Source organism: Myripristis murdjan, chromosome 20 (genome assembly GCF_902150065.1).
Source record: "Myripristis murdjan chromosome 20, fMyrMur1.1, whole genome shotgun sequence".
NCBI classification, from domain to species: Eukaryota; Metazoa; Chordata; class Actinopteri; order Holocentriformes; family Holocentridae; genus Myripristis; species Myripristis murdjan.
Window position 1 is genome coordinate 7,424,799 of NC_043999.1, and position 18,089 is coordinate 7,442,887.

An 18,089-nucleotide genomic window follows, 5' to 3' on the forward strand; every position below is an offset into this window, starting at 1 on the left:
CTTTCCACGGCGGTGCTGAGCACAACGGCACAAACACAAATCAGCATATAATTCATGCGCTGTCTTTTAAAATTTAGGTGGGACAAAGCGCCACTGGACCGCAGTTGGTGGGACTCTCATCTTTAGAAAACGTTAAAAAAAAAAAGAGCTCAAGTGATTTTTGAGATTCAGTGGATTTTTTTTTTCTCCTGCCTCTTGTTGATGATGCGATACATGTCCATCATTTGCTTTGCTCTTTGTATGATATATTTTTAGCAGACAGATGAGAGGAGAGGGGATGCAGACTAAGGATTAGGCTGCGGCCACGCTGCACTGCCTGATCCGTCCCTCAACATCTCTATTTCATTTCATTTTTTTTTCCAATAGGGATTGTCTACGGCTGAGCAATTAATCAAAGATATTATCAAAATTGCAATATGGCCGAGGGCGATATCCACATCAGAGGAGCTGCTGTTTCCTATAAAGGTAAAATGTGCGACACTACATAGTTGTAAATAAAACATTAGAAGCTACAAAGACTAACTCTGCTCTGGAAATGTGTATTTTCCAGATGTTATGATGCAAAAATGATCATACATAAAATCGTGAATCATTTCGCAATTGCAATATCTGTGATATTTATGATTTTTTTTTAGCATATTGTTCAGCACTCAGGATGTTTGTTTGATGATCATGCACACATTTTTTGCCATATTTGTCACTTTCGACGGCCATAAAAGTAAAAAATACACAGAGGAGCTGATGCAGACGTCGTGATCCGTTTACCCAGTGGCTAAAAAAGTTTTTCCTGTGCTCACTCACGTCGGTGCGGTCTGATTATGACTCTGTTTTGAATTAAATCAGAAACAGAGGGACACACAATCCCTGTTCGTGACAAGTCAGTGTGGCTGAAGCCTGAAACACTTGGCAAATGTTTTATTTTATTTTATTTTATTTTATTTTTTCCCGGAGTCATCTGAAGTATCACACCTTCTGCAAGCAGCCAAAAAGCACTTTCTGCTGTCAGTGCATAATTTTATTTCTACAATCACTGGGAAACTTTTCACCAGACTCCTCATTATATTGTTATTCAGAGGTTAGTGGTAACCCGCAGGTTATGAGAAGCAACTTTGTGATGCTTATCTCATCCTGGTTGGAGAAAACCGCATGGGAGATGTACAAAAAAAAAAAAAAAAAAAAAAAAAAAAGCCGTGCCGTCCCTCTGCTCAGCAATTACTATTTAGCAAATTGGACGAGTGCAGGGAAGAGTGACTGAAATTGCTGCTCAAGTAGAGGTACTGTTACTTTTTCTGATATTTTACCCAGAAGCACTGCTGTGAAAATCTGCTGAAATAAAAGTTTTTAAAAAAGTAGCTCATTTAAAGTGTTACTTTTTAGGGAATTAAGGCGTTAAATGCATCTTTTCACACGATGGAAAAGGATGTACAAGTTATTCAAACTTGATTAATTGAGTCCAAAATGTGGAAATTGCTGCTCAAAGACATAGAGAGAAAGAAGTATTGTTACTTTTCTGATAGTTTACCCAGGAGCACCTCTATTACAATGAAGTTGTTCATTTAAAGTGTTACTTTTTAGGGGAAAAAAAGTGTTAAATGTTTCTTTCCATATTATTGTAAAAAGACATGCAAGTTATTCAAGGCTGATTATTTTAGTTAGAAACTTAGTTAGAAATTGCAGAAATTGCTGCTTAAGTAGAAGTATTGTTACTCAGAAGCACAACTGTAAAAATCAACTAAAAGTTTTCAAAAAGTATCCCATTTAGAGAACAATTGTAAAAAGATGTAGCCTACAAGTTACTGAAACTACTTTAATATAGTTAGAAATGTGGAAATTGCTGAAAATGCTGCTCAAATATAAGTATTGTTACTTTTCTGATATTTTACCCAAAAGCACGACTGTAAAAAACTACTAAATTTTTTTTTTTTTTAAGTAACTCATCTTAAGTGTTACTTTTACAGAGGAGGAGGTGCTAAATGTACTTTCATATTATTTTAAAAAAGATGTACAACTTATTCAAACTAGATTATTTTATTCAGAAATGTAGGAAATTGCTGAAATTCCTGCTCAAGTAGAAGTACTGTGACTTTTACCCAGAGGCACGACTGTAAAAATGTACTAAAATAAAAAAAAATTAAAAAGTAGCTCATATAAAATGTAACTTTTTAGAAGACAAATGCATCTTTCCATGCAATTGTAAAAAGATGTACAAGTTACTGGAACTAGTTTAATATAGAAATTTGGAAATTGCTAAAATTGCTACTTTAGTAAAAGTATTGTTACTTTTACTTGACTTTTATTTTACCCAGAAGCACGACTGTAAAAATCTGCTAAAATATTTTTTTTAAAGCAACTCATCTTAAGTGTTGTGACTTTTACCCAGATGTACAACTGGAAAAATCTACTAAAATATTTTTTTTTTTAATAAAGTAGCTCTCATAAAATGTAACTTGTAAGAGGGCAAAAGCGTGTTAAATGCATCTTTCCATATAAATGTAAAAAGATGTACCAGTTATTCAAACTACATTAATTTAGTTAGGACATGTGATATTGTCCAAAAAAATAAAATAAATAAATAAATAAATGAAGTAAGTGCAGCAGAACAAAGTAATTCCCAGTGTGTCTTGTCATCTGCGCTCACTGTCAATGGAAACTTTGTCGGTCTGGTCAGAAGTGCAGATATTTCTCAGAGGCAGGAGAACCCAGCCGGGGCAGCAGAGCCATGCAGTTTTAATGCTCGACTCACCAGTGACCTCGCAACTTTACCAGAAATGTGTGTCGGACTAAAAACAAGAGCCGCTGCTGCACCGCCGAGGCTCTTCCCTTTAGGAACAGAAAGGCCGGGAGGCTCTTGAGGTTGGACGGGTCTGTAAGCGAGCGGATGTGAAAAACGAACACGCTCAGCAAATTCTACCTCGGATAACAGAGGTTGGGGGGGGAAAAAAAAGGAAGTCCTTATCTCAAAGTCGAGGCGGAGTGTATTGTGTTTTTGCAGTTTGGCAGAGCCCACTGGCCCGTGGCCTCGAGTTAATATTTGAAAAGCACATTTATACGTTAGCCAGTCATTTAAGAACAGAAACAATACATACGCTGCAATTCGCTAAAAGTTAAAATCTATTACAACTGAGAGCCGGCGTCTGTGTCGAGCAGCCGCAGTCCAGGCCTCATTACAATAATATAATCATGACCGACTTTATTTATGTAGCACTTATATGAAGAAATGAGTTTACCAAGTGGGTTTCCCGAGAAGAAAGGAAGAAAGAAAAAGAAAGAAAGAAGAAAAAAAAACATGAGAAATGGAACAAAGCGAATAAAAATAGACTAGACGGCAGCCCCCAAAGGTCCAAGAGAATTAATAAGATAAAAACAGGATAAAAAAAAGAAAACGAGTCTTAAGAGGAGATTTAAGAGCTGATGTTTGGCTCTAACCTAAATAAATAGAGTCAGCGAAAAAGGACCACAGTACAAGTCAGCTCTTGAGCTTTATTCTGTATTTCTGTCCTTTCTATTTTATTAATTTTTTCATGTACATCTATTCGTTGAACTTAACTGAAAATTGTTAAAAATGAGTCTACATACAGTGCGTCGTCTTCTTCTTAAGCATCTCAGAGGTCATGATCAGGTTCAAAAGGGACTTAAAGGCAGTAAAATGATCAGCCAGACCATTCTTCATCATCATCATCATCATCATCATCATTTGGTTCATTTACACACATGGACACAGAACCCTCATTTTCAGTGGTGCCGAGGTACACACAAAACATCGAGACGACTAAAATCAAATGGCAATAAAAGAAGAATACATGGCGATATCCATTCATAAACAATGTAAAATTAGCAATGCTAAAGCGTGAAAGTGTAAAGCTTGACAGTGAGAAACATAAATGAAACAAATAAACATTCAGAGCTCAGAAATTGATAAAGTGGTAAAATTTTGAAATCATTGCTAGTATAAAGATGGATTTTTTTTTTGTGTGGGGGGCAAAAAAAAAAAAAAAATTACCTTGCTTGAAGTCATTTTCAATAAGAGACGAGTGGGCCGAATGTGATGTGGGCTCGTTCTCATAAAAATGTTGTGTTCACACACACACACACACACACACACACACACACACACACAAGCCCGCCTCACCTCCTCGCCTGGAGTCGTCTCATCCAGAAGTTTTAACAGGACAATGTGGGATATTTAACGTGTGTCCATGTCCCCATGTCTCTGCATCTCGTCCCAGCCGGACAGCCGTGGCACATTTTGGGCCAACGTGTGTTCGACGACGCCACCAAAACACCAAACCTGGGAGTATCTTTTCAAAAAACTTCGCTCCATCCCTCCGGTGGAGCTCCAGAGACTTGGAGAACCTCTGCCAAGGAGCACCGAGGTTTGTCGTGGCTCATGGTGTCCCGACACGTCACTAACACACTTCCTGTCGTTTTTTTTTTTCCCTCTAATTTGGGTGTGTGTGTGTGTGCGGATGTGACAGGATGCACTGTGTGTCTGTATGTTACGCATGTTTGCCTGTTTGTAGTCGCACACCATCAAACCGACACTGCACCGCCAGAATAAAGTTAAATTCCTCGCACAAAAGCAGCAGTTTTTCATTCACAGACTGCAACGGAAAAACAATTTATATTTCAGCGGCATCCATAACCATAAAAACCCTAACAGGGCCTGAGATTTAACTAAATGTCAGCCTGATGCTTTCCCTGCACATTAAAGCAAACCCAAGCAGCCTCGCGTGTGACCAGTGGCCATTTAAGGTACTAATGACATTTCCAATCATGTGGCTGAATATCTGTTCTATGCCTTACACACTTTTTCTTGTCCCGATATCACAGAGGGAGCTGAGTTCTTCCCCTCAGGCGAGAATCAAATATTCAGCTATAAAAAAAAAATGGATTCTGTTGTTGCTACGTAGAGATACAGCATATCATCTGCCCTAAGGATTCTGCGGGCCGCTTTGAAACGAATGTGGATGCATGTTTTGTGTGTTTTGAATAAACTTTCACACGTGATTTCGACATATTCTATTAACCTTCACATTTCAGCGGGCGGACCGACCTCCATTACCCAGGGGCCCCCGAGCAGGGAAGGCGTTACTGTATTTTAGCACCTGGAGTTCAGAGGAAGCAGGACAAAAATTCATGGAAACACGGACGGGGAAGGCGAGGAAAACCACGGCAAACTCTTCCTCAAAAGTCAAAGTAACCGGTGGATCCTCCTCGTAAACAGATTAAGGCAAATTCAAAACAGTTTTATTATAAGGGGGATAATAATCGATGATATAATAATGGAATACAAACACTCAAATTAGCCGTCCTAATGTGTTATCACAATATAACACCGTAATCACGTTGAATTTGATTGCATGCATGAGAATGTGATGCAGAGAGGAGCGCTCAGTCGCCTCAGCCCCGGCTAAATAAAGGTGTAACTGCTCAGCCGAGTGTGAATTATGACATTGCCGGGAAAAGAGCATATGTGCTCAGCAAATTCACCCTGCATCATAAAGGTTAAAGCTGCACTCGGCAAGATTTTTATGTAAAAATGCACCTGTCTTATCTGCCTGCGGTTGAAGCCCAAAGCAGGGCCGCAGCGGAGGAGAGGATCTCTTCTCTCTCTCGCCCTCTAATTGAGACGCCAAAGCTTCGCCGTATTTACCCCAAATGAAATTCCGGTGTCAGGCTTCCACACGGCTGGGAAAATATTCAGCCCTCGGTGAAGTGACAAATCTAAACTCAGTAGCAAAGTACAAACTGTCTGCTCTCTTGTCCCTTTGCTATCAATTGCATCACAGACTGTCTGGGATGGTGAATATGAGCATGCCTGTGTGCAATATTACTGGTCGAATATTAGAAAAAAAATAAAAATAAAAAAATACACATACCTCTCAGTGCCATTTGGGGCTGCTACAGTGTGAAGCCGCCTTATGCACGGAGCTAATTTTGTTGGCTACAACCATGACGGAGGATGTTCGTCAAGGGATGCTTTTTCCGGCGTGTCAACAAAACGAAAGCGGGCTGTGACGGAATGTAAAGACGTTTTTGTCAGCGAAGACGACAACGCCGCAAAACATGACTCCTGACCTCCGTTTGGAAGGGATCCAGACATTAATTTACACGTTGGAAACCACCGGATAATTCAGATGTAACACGAGACGCATGTGGCTAATGATAGCCAGACGAATGAATGTTACCTTGGCGAATGTGTGTAGTCATGTGCAGCAAATCCTGCCTGGATAATCAGGGGCACTGCTGGGGATTTTGGGTCCCGTGGAAAGATATATCATCGGGCCCCGCGCAACTGCCATAACCCCTTGCAGCTCTCCAGGCTAATACGTACTGTACAATATTTCCTGACAGTAAAGTGTGAAAATATGACACTGTGCAGATATGCGTGCAACTCCCTGCATACAGTGGAATCCACTGTTTAATGCAAGACTCGTTTAAGAAATGTGCCAAAGGCCATCTGCTACAGTTTAAATGCAATTTTAATGGTGAAATTCCTGAATGGAAAATTCTCTTGTGTATCCTAAATATACATTAACGTCTAACCATTATACAGATCTACCAACAGTGCGAACACAAGAACAAAATCAGCTGCAGATTTCTTTGTTACGTATACATGCCAACTTAAAATAAAATCAAAAACAAGCAGTTGTAAAAATGGAAATCGAAAACAGAGGACAAAATGGAAATGGGGATGAAAAGGCCTGATGGTGGCACTAGAGGTCAAGTGGTCATCAAATAAATCGGTATCTTCCACTTAGCGTGCACAATAAATTTAGTATATGTGAAGATACTAACACATAAAATTAAATAAAATAATAAAAGTATAATAGTCTATGAATGATGATAGGTTAGTAATTTAGTATTGAAAAAAAAAAAAAAATTACCTGATGTTTTTCAAATTTTTTTAGGGCCCCTGTCAGTCCTTCCTGCCGTAGTTTCCGTGGACCGTGCGCGCTGACAGTCTTGTCATTAGCAAGTTGTATCAAGGGCACTGCACTATAAAGTGAAGGCAATTTAATTGAATTACCTTATGCTACATGTCCTGTATGGACAGCGGGTTCTCTGGAGAACATGTGATAAGTGAATTATAAATCTGCCGGTAAAAGAAGAGGTCCAGTGGTAATATTACATTTCAGTTTAAGTCATTTGGATAATGAGCTTAAGTTCGGAGCGAGCAAAGAGCCGGGAACCTTTTAAAGGGAACGGAGTGACAGCGGCGGGAAGAGCCGAGGAGCTCTGGGGATCCGACTTCTTAAAGCCGCTCCTCTTTTAAGTCCGAGCTCGATTCGCTCTTGAAGCAGATACAGGCATGGAAGCAGAAGGACATTTAAACGGAACATTAGCAATTTATCACACTTCTCCTCGACCGAGCGCACTGAAGTTTTAAATAAGAACTAACAGCCGAACAAGTGCACTGTGTCTCAGAGGTGCCTCCTTTAAATAGTCTATAGGTTAACCGGCATCCGCGCAAACTTTAATTTCCAGAAGAAGCTCAGACTTGGTGACTTCAGGTAATCAGGCTGTTTTTTTTTTTTGTTGTTGTTGTTGTTTTTCCAATCAATATTTGTGAAGCAGAACCGGTTGCTCCCAAAACCCCCCCAAAAAAAAAAAATGCTTTAAAACTCAGGAGCTCAGTACAGGACATTTATTTTGAAAAATTTTGGTTCACCTTCTTAACAAAATTCACTTTATTTCTTTTTTTTTTTTTTTTTTTTTTTTTTTTTTTTGTAATTTTCCCCATACTTATCTATTTATTTTTCTGTAAACAACTTTTAAGTAATTTTTAAATTTATTTTCTGGTCATTGATTTGGAGCCTTTTTACTAATTTCTTGCTAGTTTCTGGGTGATTACTTGCTAATTTGCCCATCGCCTTTTTCACATATTTTTGAAAGTGGAAATCCCACCTTACACAAGATTTTAAGCATGAAAGATCTGATGTTGATCCTGCATCACTGTTCTGATGTTTAACTTTATAATTATGAATCTAGCTTTCTTGTAATTATTAAAAACGCACACGAACGAACAAACGAACTTTTTTTTCTTATTTAGGTAATTTTTTCGTAAGTTTCCTGGTAATTTTATTTTTTTTATTCATTATTATTATTATTAGTAGTAGTAGTAGTAGTAGTAGTAGTAGCAGGGGCGCCGCCAGGAATTTTGGGCTCCATGAAATGTATGTGTGTGTGTGTGTGTGTGTGTGTGTGTGTGTGTGTGTATATACACTATATTGCCAAAAGTATTCGCTCATCTATCCAAATCATTGAATTCAGGTGTTCCAATCACTTCCATGACCACAGGTGTATAAAATCAAGCACCTAGGCATGCAGACTACTTCTACAAACATTTGTGATAGAATGGGTCGCTCTCAGGAGCTCAGTGAATTCCAGCATGGTGCTGTAATAGTAATGTAATAGGATGCCACCTGTGCAGTAAGTCCAGTTGTGAAACTTCCTCGCTACTAAATATTCCACAATCAACTGTTAGTGGTACTATAACAAAGTAGAAGCGATTGGGAACGACAGCAACTCAGCCACGGAGTGGTAGGCCACATAAAATCACAGAGCGGGGTCAGCGGCTGCTGAGACGCATAGTGCGCAGAGGACGCCAACTTTCTGCAGAGTCAATAGCTTGAGACCTTTAAACTTCATGTGATCTTCAGATTAGCTCAAGAGCAGTGCGTAGAGAGCTTCATGGAATGGGTTTCCATGGCCGAGCAGCTGCATCCAAGCCTTAGATCACCAAGCACAATGCAAAGCATCGGATGCAGCGGTGTAAAGCACGCCGCCACTGGACTCTAGAGCAGTGGACACGTGTTCTCTGCAGTGACGAGTCACGCTTCTCCGTCTGGCAATCTGATGGACGAGTCTGGGTTTGGTGGTTGCCAAGAGAACGGTACTTGTCTGACTGCATTGTGCCAAGTGTAAAGTTTGGTGGAGGGGGGATTATGGTGTGGGGTTGTTTTTCGGACGTTGGGCTTGGCCCCTTAGTTCCAGTGAAAGGAACTCTTAATGCTTCAGCATACAAAGACATTTTGGACAATTTCATGCTCCCAACTTTGTGGGAACAGTTTGGAGATGGCCCTTCCTGTTCCAACACGACTGCGCACCAGTGCACAAAGCAAGGTCCATAAAGACATGGATAAGCGAGTTTGGTGTGGAAGAACTTGACTGGCCTGCACAGAGTCCTGACCTCAACCCGAGAGAACACCTTTGGGATGAATTAAAGCGGAGACTGAGAGCCAGGCCTTCTTGTCCAACATCAGTGTTTGACCTCACAAATGCACTTCTGGAAGAATGGTCAAAAATTCCCATAAACACACTCCTAAACCTTGTGGAAAGCCTTCCTAGAAGAGTTGAAGCTGTTATAGCTGCAAAGGATGGGCCCACATCATATTAAATCCTATGGTTTAAGAATGGGATGTCACTCATGTTCATATGTGTGTGAAGGCAGCCGAGCGAATACTTTTGGCAATATAGTGTATATATGTATGTGTGTGTGTGTGTGTGTGTGTGTGTGTGTGTGTGTATATATATATATATATGTATGTGTGTGTGTATATATATATATATATTCTCGATGATGGTTTGATAATTTTATATTCCTTTTTACCTATTTTTGGGGGGCCCTGACAGGCAAGAGGCCTTGGAATTGTCCTAACTTTTCCCCCATATACGGCGCCCCTGAGTAGTAATTTATTTTTGCTTATTTTGTTGCTTTATTTTTTTTATTTTTTTTTATTTATTTGTTTGACGAAAGCAAGTGAATTTGCTCAAGGGAAAAGGCTTTCAAAGACAATTTTTTAAAAAAAAATTAATTTAATTCATTCATTTATTTATTTATTTAAACACTGTTTTTACTGGAAAATCTGCAGCTGCTTTATCCGTCAAGCAAAAGCAGCTTCATCACCAGAAAATCCGTCGGCGTTTTTCCGGTCGTCCATCAGTGGCTTTTCACGTTGACGGCAGCTGCATGGACTCTGGCTTCAACACTCGCTGTTGTATGAGAGCCGTGCTCCGACATCGCCCTTCAACCGCATGACCTGGCTTCCAGGCCCGTTGTTGACAAGCATCCGGCCTGCTGAGGTGTCCTCGGGCAAGGCAAGCGAATCCATAGCGGCTCCTGCAGCCGAGCCTGGGCTCTGACCTCTCCAGACGGGCAAAGGCACACAGAAAATCTCCTTTCGAGGATCAATAAAGTATTTATTCACATTCACAAATATCGATCGGACCGTCTCACACCTTAAGAGTCACATATGAGTCCTTAAACTGGATGGTATTAAGAGGTTCGATTTTTGACATTAGGAGAGACGGTTTCCAACACTTAAGCCACCATGAGTAATCCATTTAAATATTATGTCATTTAATAATCAATCACAGTTTCAGTCTATAGCAGGGAAAAAAAAAAAAAAAGAAAAAAAAAAGCATTGTTCCTGTGCAGCTTCAACCCTCCTCCAGCTCCAGCAGTGAGTTTAAAATGCAGCCATGTGTGGCACACAGGCATCAGGGCTCTGGTGAAATGCTGCACAAAAGTCTTTACACAATATATATTGCTGAAATTGGTTTGCCTCTCCCTCTGCCTGTGAAAAGAAAAGAAAAGAAAAAAAAAAGGCCCTCCCTCTTCAAACTGACAATGTAATCTGGCGCTAAATCAGCAGATGATGAGAAATACTATTATGAGTGAGTATTACAAGTTTTCAGGGCATCTGTCTCTCTCTGTAAACAGATGTTTCCTCTAATCTTTCTCCCTCTTTTTTTTCCCCAGTTTCCTCTCATTGCCTCATTTTTTCCTCATCCTCTACGTTTTCTAAAGCCCAGGTCTTTTCCACTGCCTCTGTCTCAGTAGCGCCCTCTATTGAGGCTTTCCTGCAAACCCGCTGATTATGTGGCTGCTGAGGACGATGATGATAGGTCGCAGGGACGTTTAGGGCAAATTTACCACCAGGCGGAAATATTCCCCCCCCTAAAATCAAATTATGAGCTGGAGCTCGAGCCAAGCTTGATCGAAGAGCAAGTTTGCTGGCAGCATTTCAACATCAACTAATCAGAGACAAGAAAACTGGTGAGGTATAACCTGGCCTCCACTGGAAACAAATTATATTGTCATGTAAATAAACTGCATTCTCAATTACGTTTCGAGGGTGTTTTGTCACAGACTTTTGTTTTTAGCATACCACAAGAGCGATTCTAATCCCTTACTGTGAAGTCCACACGATAAAGAAGGCAGCCAACAACCAATTTTCACCCAGGCGACCCGAACTCAACGTTTAAAATGACAATGGTGTTGATTTATTGCAAACATTTTCCGTTTTGTAACTGTAACCGAGTGTTTTTTACACCTAATCCTAACCTTTCCCTCACCTTAAGCAAGTGGTTTTGGTGGCTAAAGGTAAGAAAACTTGCTAAAACGTCAGAATGATACGTCAGAAAAAAAAAATGCATTTCCGCCTAAACATAATTAAAGATGCAGTTTAGTTGTGTGGGATGGATTTTTAAGGAAACAGGGTTGTTTTGGGTGGCTACAGTGCCCGGGAATCTGTCTGTTTTGACATCGACGCCATGGAAAACAAGCGATTCCAACAAGTTGTTCCACATTCAGCTTGCGATAAGCACCTTGGGTTATTGTGAAAAAACTGCATTTGAAAGAGCCTGAGATTAGTCGCTTTATGCTTGTGAGGATGCATTTATTTTGGACCTTTTTACTTTTGTGTGATTTAAACAAGCCTAGGAGTTTAGATCGACCACATGGTATTGATTCGGCGTTTCACTGACACAATAAAAGCACAATAAAGTCAGAAGCTTCACCCACTGAGACAGCAAATATGAAATTTTCACCATAGCGGACTGAAATGCCTCATAGGCGGTGGAGGAGGAAAAAACAAGTTTCAGCACAGCGCAGTAGCTGTAGCCGCCCCCAAGACCGCTCATGATATTTCCAGCACACATAAAATTTGAAAGGACATAAAGATGAGATTTAAAAGACACATTCAAATTAGAATCAGCAAAAATAATAAGAAAATAAGACTTAAAAGACATACTTAAATAAAAGTCAGTCTCCATTTTAAGCGACAACTCCAAAACTATTTACACAGTTTATAATCTGGCTAGATACCTGTTGGCTGCCAGAAGAGTATAATACATATTTTTTTCTTTTATTATTTCTTTGCATGTCCATGGTGGTTGTTGCTGCTAAAACGGAAGCAGGGATCCTGAGTTCTTTGTAGGAAAAATTTGTTGGAGTATCTGTTCAACACATAATTCCTCTAGTCAGAAACCTCAGCTCAGCGGTGATGTCTGTAAATGTAAATCAAAGGTTAAGAACGAGCCAGTATCACTGTTTTGTGTCTTGAACGCACCGCAGCTCCCGGCACAGACTGACAGATAAAGGTTACTGCGCAAAAAAAAAAAAAAAAAAAAAAAAAAAAAAAAAAAAATGTTCCAAAGATAACAAATTTGCCTGGAAACTCGCCAGACATGTGTGTTTTTATAGATTGCCGATGTGGCAAAATGGTGATCTTTTAAAAAAAAAAATAAATAAATAAATAAATAAATAAATAAATAAAATAAAAATACTTCAAGAGGTAAAATCCTGCACAGCATGCCTCACTTAAATTATTCATCCCTTGTTTAATTGATGAGTGACCCCTTGCTGAGACACCAAGACACCAAAAATTGTAGCCTAGATATCTGAGCTGGTGGCTGATCATTTAGGCAGTCACGGGGAACTGTTTCTCGCTGTGACAGGATGTCCCGGAGGGGGAGAGAGAGGGGGTTAAAAAAAATAAAAAAGAACGATGCAACGATGAAAAACACAGCATTTCATCTTTCAACCTTAACCGGCAACTAATGATATTCTAATTCTGTAGTACACCAGAAGAGAGCAGCAGCAACAACAAGAAGAAGGACGGGAACTCAAAGGAACGTACCTATGTTAATGAACCGACTTCAGAGCTTTTTCAATAGAGGCCACTAATGAGACAGGGATTGGCAGAGGGGATTGTTATGCTTTTGAAATGCTAATTAAATTTAGAAGTGAAATTACAGTTTGGTCACATGGCAATACGAAGATAGTACAGTGAATATTGCACTAATATAAACGGAGTCACAAGAGGTAGGGCGAAATTAAGAAGAAGAAAAAAAAAAAAAAAAAGAAGAGGAAGAGGAACGTGCATTGGAATATCTCTGGGTGAGCGTTTGGCCGAGGGACCGCTGAATGATGCATATGGCAGGGGTGGAGTTTGAATTACGGGGCCAGCCGGAGACAGCGAAGCTCCCTGGGAAGAGACCCCTAGCTGAAGTTGAAATTTGGTGGGGCGCTCGCTTAAAATGAAAATGAGCCACGACTCTCTTATTAATTTCAGATGGTGCCGCGCTCAATGATTCATATTGCAATAAGATAAAATAAAATCTAACTTCCAAAGGGATTACATCAGCCCCAGCCCCAGCCCTAGCCTCTCTACTTAGGAAGTGAACCTGGTCATGATTTTAAATCAGATGTGTGTGTGGTGTGTGTGTGTGTGTGTGTGTGTGTGTGTGTGTGTGCTGAACTGCCTCAGTTGGTGCGAGATTACATTATGTTGAGCCGAATTTATAGTGAGTGCTGTTTGTCACATGTCAGATATCAGTTTATCAATAAAGTGCAAATGATGTGAGTGTGTGTGGCATTATCATAATGTGTGGGCCAGACTAAGCAGTGTGCAGCACTTTGTGTGTGTGTGTGAGTGTGTGTGTGTGTGTGTGTGTGTGTACTTCATTACCGAGTGGGAGAATTGCTGCTCTGGGGATGTGTCAGTGGTGTCGAGATGCTCACATGAGCCCCTTGTTTTGCACATATCACTGTAGCCTATTTGCTAATAACAACTTACCTCACCATTTTTTATTTATTTATTTATTTATTTTTTAAATAAAAATAAAAATCCAGATTATAATAGAAGCAGTTGCGTCACAATTTTCGTCGCAGCTAAGTCTGGCACTACCACGGAGGTCCACTGGAGAATTGGTTTTGCGCAGAAAGTCTTAATATAAAACAACAGGGCTGGAGAAAGACACCTGAGGAGACACCTGAGAAAAGATTGCCGTGGCTTGGCGGCTGGGCCATCCAATAATGATATGAGCGCGCTTGTTTTAATAAGCACGGGGTGCGAACTTTGCAATGATGTCATCAGATTTTGTGACTCCTCAGACCCCACGGTGACATTTTGTTCCCCCCTCCGAAACAACAATAAGTGACAAATGTGGCTACTTTTTCAGCCCATGTGCAGCTTTTTACTGTGTTGACTCCCAGGCTATTTTGGGATGGATGATGCTGATTGTGCTACTTGCTTTTTCTAAACCAAAAACATCTTAAAATTGCCATGCCATAAACAGACAAGCCCCTCCCTTTGCTAAGGGTGGGGACTTAAATATAAAAATATATACTGATACATTGATATGCACCTTAACGTGTAATGACAACATCCAGTGACGTCTGTTGGCTTTTTGAGCAGCAATAGTAACTTTGTTTGTACAGCACTATTATTTTTAAAAAAGTTACCAAGTTTTTTATATAAATTTCACAAAGTAATGAATGATGATCTACTAGCCACTATACACCACCGGCCATATTAGTTACCAGGAAAATCAGTGTTGCAACAGCGTCTCTTGACGCTTTTTTCAGTCACGACACTCTTTAAAAGTATGCAAAATCGTGACTTATTGTGGTAAATTTTCAAAGTTGGAAGCTTTCCATGGGAATTAATGGGAATTTATTGAAATACATGGGAAATAAGAGGAATGAACGAATAAACTGGAAATTTGCAAATTTGCAGGGTAGCCTGTAAGAGGGAACTTAACTACTACTACTTTACTTTTATTGTCAGACACGAGTCTGAAATTTGTCTTGCACCTTGGTAGCTCCATTTACAAACATTTAACATGACATTTTACAAACAGCATTATACAAAAAAACAAAAAAAAACAAAAACATAGTTGAAATAAAAACATCTTTCTTTCCCAGATTGAATGCATTGCTTACTTATATTAAACTCAAAACTATATTAAACTTGAAAAAATAAGTCAAAATGTGTTTATACAGTTGCTATTTAAGAGGCTGTCCATCATGGGATATGTTTTTTTTTTTTTTTTTTTTTTATTTAACATTCATATTTTTTGTTGTTTAGTGCAAGAATCTATTAAAGTTCAACTCAAAATAAATCACTCCAAAATGTCATTTTTGAAATTTGTATTAGTTTGCACGCATGTCTGCTTAAGACAAAACAAAATTTCCCAAATTCTCCAGCTTAACTTCCCATGGAAAGTGTCCAGAAATTTACCAGAAATTTTCCACTCGTTTTCCACCCCTTTACCTGAACCTGATGTGATGCAGACGACCATCCCACTCTGGCAGGGATGAACGACTGAATCCTAGAGAAGCTGAATTGCCTCTCTACGACTTGAAACTCTCGGGCGCTCCTCCTCCAGTGATATCCCGTCCAAAGCCATGTCTTTCGATTTTTATTTTTAACGTGCAGTCTTCCCTGATCTCTGCCAGCTGCCGTGTTGACTTTTCAAATGAATAAAATACCCCGCGTCCTTGCCGGCTAGAGACGGATGATTCGTTGTCAAAGGTCTTAGGTTTACTCGGAGACTTTTGACAGTTTCCTACCACAAACCAGGCGCACATGGAGAGGGCATGATGGATCCCAGGTAAAGATGAAACCAGACGACAAGTAGCTGTCATCGTACTGTCTTGTCTTTGTCTCGCTGCCGGAGTCGAGCACCTTGGCGGCTGAGCTCCCAACGGGATGATGCAGTTGATGGCTCGGATTGAGAGTTACCTGATTCTGGAGCCTTTCCGTTCATGGTGCAAGAAAAAACAAACATGACACTGACCTTGGCTTTGCAGCGTACGATGGCAAAAGAGTCATAAAACAAATTTTGATGACATATGTGCCAGCTAATGATCTACATCTTCATGTTAAGCTGCATAACCATCATTTTTTGGGGGTTTTAATCCATTTTATCATGTCAGAAACATCACAATATTGCTTTTTTTTTTTTTTTTTGATGGCACCCCTGATGAAGCCAGACAGCACCAAACCCGGTTGAGAGAAAGCGCACCAGATGTTGTGGTTAATTAGCTAACAAGCTGACATTATCAAAATCCGCTTTGCATGAGATGAAACGATCAGTTTTCAGTCAAACCGGCACACATATACACCACGGGCATTTTGTTGTACATTCAGAAATGCAATTAACTACATTTTTCGGCATGGTTGCCTAGGAGCTGAAGACCTCCAGTGTGGTTTAGCTCCGTTATTGCACAATAAGACGTGACCTGAAAGTGACCCGGCGCCGAATTCCTCATCTTAGATATGGCATTGATGGATTCCTTGTCTGCTGGAGGATCAAATCGCTTAAGGGATCAATAGTCATGTTTTAGAGGTTCAGACAGAGAGCCGTCAACAGGACTGATCCGCCCTGACGGCACTGAAGCATTCTCAACAAAATATCGGTTCAAAGTGTAAACGGATTTGCATACCGTCCGTCTTCATTGACAAATTGGCGAGAGAGAGCAAGAGATAATTGATGACTTGTCTGAATTTTCTTTTTTTGTGCCGCTGGGAACTTCAAAAATCCTGTTTTTTTTCCACAGCAGCTGTAATGAAACGATTGAATTGAATTCTGTTCTTCTTCTAATGGCGGTATTCATAAGGGATGGCTTCTTTATTTATTTGTTTATTAGATGCCTGACTTATGGAGACCTGTGGTAAACCATGGTCTAGAATATTCATAGACTGTTTTATTGTGCCTGTTAAAGAACAGGGGGAGGGGGGACGTTTGTTGAAAATAGAGTTTTTAAAGCAGCCGCAAATGTGTGATATGCGAGTTCAGCATCGTCGTCCCCGTGGACGTCGTCCCACAGGACGTCATCGATCAGCGTCTCGAAACGATTAATGCGCCCGGTGTTGAACACTCAGCATTTTGGAAATCTTTCTATTCCCTGCTGTTTGACTCCGGTGTTTGAAGTGAGATGAAAGATTGGGAAATGGTCCGAGATGTCAAGAGTAAAGAATAGCGGTGTGTAATACATCTGTAAGAGTAAGTAAAAAACGCTGTCCGTGAGAGTCAGGTGAAGGTGTTACCCTGCTGGGTTTTGGAACATGCGGGTGGAAACCGGTTTGAATACATGGCATTCAGGAAGTCTGCAGTGAGCGAACGAGTCGTCGCTTTTTAGAGGGCTGTTAAAAATCACCTGGAAGGAACACACACTTCACCTTTCCCCAGAAAAAAAAAAAAAAAAAAAAAAAAAAAAACACAAAAGGGTGCTGTTAAAGGTGTCAAAAGGAAGAGACGGGCGCCAGAGGGCATGTTGCATCACATGAAAGGCCTCCGCTCAAACCATGTGAGCGCTTCAGCACAAACGAACATTAGCTATACATTTTGATTTCGGGTTTAAACAGATTCCAGAAGCAAACGATTGCTTTAAATCGGCGCCCGTGTGAGAGAGCATTTCAAACGGGAAGAGAAAGCGGCTGTTTGACGAGCTTTTTTTTTTTTCAGAGCGCGGTGAACTCCAAAGCCTTTTCCTCCTCTGCCTGTGGCTCCGGCGATTGTTCTGAAAATAAAGCATCCCGGAAAAAGTGTTATTGTTAAGAGAAAAGGCACGGTTGCCCAATTTTCTTGTTTTTCCTCGCTTTGTAAGTGCGGTTTTAGATAAGAAAAGATAAGATGAGCTATCGATCCTCCAGGGGGGGAAATAAGGTCACTGCAGCAGCAGAGAATAGGGGGCTCGACTGAAGGCCACAGTATAAAGACAATAAAGGACAGGAGTAAAAGGGTAATAAAGGTTATGAATAAATTAAAAAATAAAGACAGAACATTTTTATGGCGCTAATAAAATGTCTCCCCGCGACGGCTTAGAGGGAATTCATAATCACATCATGATGGCTATTTGTAAGTCCACAGGTATGTTAGAAAAAAAAAAAAAAAAAAAAAGCACACACACACAGAATTATGAACAGACAGTGCAGATATGTCAGATCACATGATGAGGCATGCACATGTACAGCCACAAGGAGCGTGGGCACAATGTGATGTTGTTTATGGGC